The sequence below is a fragment of the Hipposideros armiger genome, unplaced genomic scaffold, assembly GCF_001890085.2.
Source record: "Hipposideros armiger isolate ML-2016 unplaced genomic scaffold, ASM189008v1 scaffold_666, whole genome shotgun sequence".
Classification (NCBI taxonomy): domain Eukaryota; kingdom Metazoa; phylum Chordata; class Mammalia; order Chiroptera; family Hipposideridae; genus Hipposideros; species Hipposideros armiger.
Genome location: NW_017732016.1, coordinates 940,181 through 942,128, shown reverse-complemented (window position 1 = coordinate 942,128; position 1,948 = coordinate 940,181). Strand labels below are relative to the sequence as shown.

General features: G+C 39.9%; 1 long non-coding RNA gene across 3 annotated transcripts in view; it reads right to left on the bottom strand.

Moving 5' to 3' along the window:
* The window catches only part of LOC109372837 (uncharacterized), a 14,529-nt gene that overhangs the window by 1,713 nt on the left and 10,868 nt on the right, over positions 1-1,948 (bottom strand). The window contains exons 2-3 of one of the 3 annotated variants that reach the window (XR_002122102.1): positions 1,104-1,232; positions 880-957 (exon numbers count right to left, since the gene is read on the bottom strand). This is a non-coding gene — a long non-coding RNA (uncharacterized LOC109372837). Of the gene's footprint in view, positions 1-879; positions 988-1,103; positions 1,295-1,948 lie in introns of those variants that run through there. The other 2 variants (XR_002122103.1, XR_002122101.1) reach the window with 2 other exon arrangements.

The following is a 1,948-nucleotide window of genomic DNA, read 5'->3' as shown; positions in this document are numbered from 1 at the left end:
TGGATGGAGTGGGAAATGTGAGAGGTTTCAGGGTGTCATCAAGAGGTCAGGAAGTTAAAGTCAGTCCTCACTGGTGCGTTTTATCTAGCCACCGCATCGGCTTAGAAGAAACAGCAAAAGTAGGCAGAGTTGATAAACGAATTGAAGTCCAAAAGTTTTATGTGAACACATATACAATGCTAGTATAGGATGCCATTCAGAAAAAAAAATGAGTAATGCCAATATACAGCTACTTTTTTCTCTTTTCCCACATATTTATTATTGGTTCATTGTTGTCCTTGTCTTCCACAACCAAGATCGGTCAATGTTTTCATAGCGATACCCTTTGCGTCTTTTCCTCCTTTGTGTCTTTATTGCTAAATACCTAATTTGGACCTTCTTTGTCTCAGTCCTCAAGTAGCTCATTGCTGAAGTAGCTTCTTAAATGGCATCTCGTTTTCTAATCTCCTCACCACCTAATACGTTCTCCATAGTCCTGGAAGATTATTTTTATTGAGCATAGACCTGATCATGATGCTACCGTTCATAAACCTCCAGAGATTCTTTATGCATCACAGAATAATATCCAAACTCTCTAATCTGGCATTCAAAACTCTCACAATATGAGTCTTCAGCACAACTGTGAATTTTTATTTTTATAATCCTCTTCCCTTATATTAGGCAAATGGATTCACTTTCAGTTACTCCAGACTCTTTGAAATGCATCTTCATTAACCTGTTTGTTCCTTGGCTTATGCTGTGGACATCCTCTCTCTGCACAAATTGCCCTCCTATTCAGAAGATCCAAATTGTATCTGCCTGTCTTCAAAAGCTGAGCTCCAATGAACCCTTTTCTTTTTTTTTCCTTCCAAGAAAAACAAGAAGCCAAAATGTACTCACTTGGATTAAGTTGCATACACCAGGTCTGGGAAAAAGTTTGTCACAGTTGTCTTCCATTTGAGTCACTGAGTGAAGAGACTATACAAAAGAGCAAATAAAACTTAAAAACTAAAAAAAGAAAAGAAAAAGTAGGCAGAGTTGGATTTGACGGGGTTGGGGTTTGCCTGTGTATTGGTTTGTCAGGGCTGCCATGATAAAACAACAGAAATTATGTTCTCACAGACCTGGAGATCCTGGTGTCAGGGGGTTGATTTCCCTGGAGACCCCTCTTTGCTTATAAATAGCTGCATTCTTGCTGTGTCCTCACATGGACTTTCCCTTGTGTGTCCACACATCTGTGTTGAAATTTTCTCCTTTTATAATGACACCAGTTATATTGGATTAGAGCCCACCCTAATGATGTCATTGTAACTTAATTACCTCTTTAAAGATCCCATTACCAAATCCAGTCATATTCTGAGGTCCTGGGGATTAGGACTTCAACATATGAATTTGGGGGTGGGGGGCACCATGCAGCCTATAATATCAGGTAAGAGAAAGGCAAGGGAGTTGAAAGTTCAAACAAAGATGGGATTTTAACAATGAAATATAATGCCTAAGTCTCACAGGGACTGCATGGCTAGGAGGTGATGAAGAGGACAAAGAGTTGATAGAGGAAGGATTATAACTACTTGCAGATTACTCCATCCAAAGCTGAACTGTTCATCTTTCTCCTTCAAACCAGATCTTTCTCTGATCTTTCAAACTGCAATAAAAAAAATCCCCATCCTCCAGTTGCTCAACCTAGAAACTTCCAAGTCTTTGGCCCTTCCTTCTCTCTCTTCTCACATATCCACCCAGAAATTGCCAGAAAATTGTTTATTAAATATCCACTTTATTCATCTCCTCTGCCACCAGCTAGTCCAAGAAAAAATCCACCCTCTTTCTCACGTAGGAAGAGCTTCCCAACCATTCTCCCCAAATCCCTTCTCCTCAACCTCTGCCATCCATTTTCTCCACCACAGCCTGGGTGGCGGCTTCCTTTTAACCCGCATTTTGTAAAGATGTAACTTTTGAAACTTAATGCTGA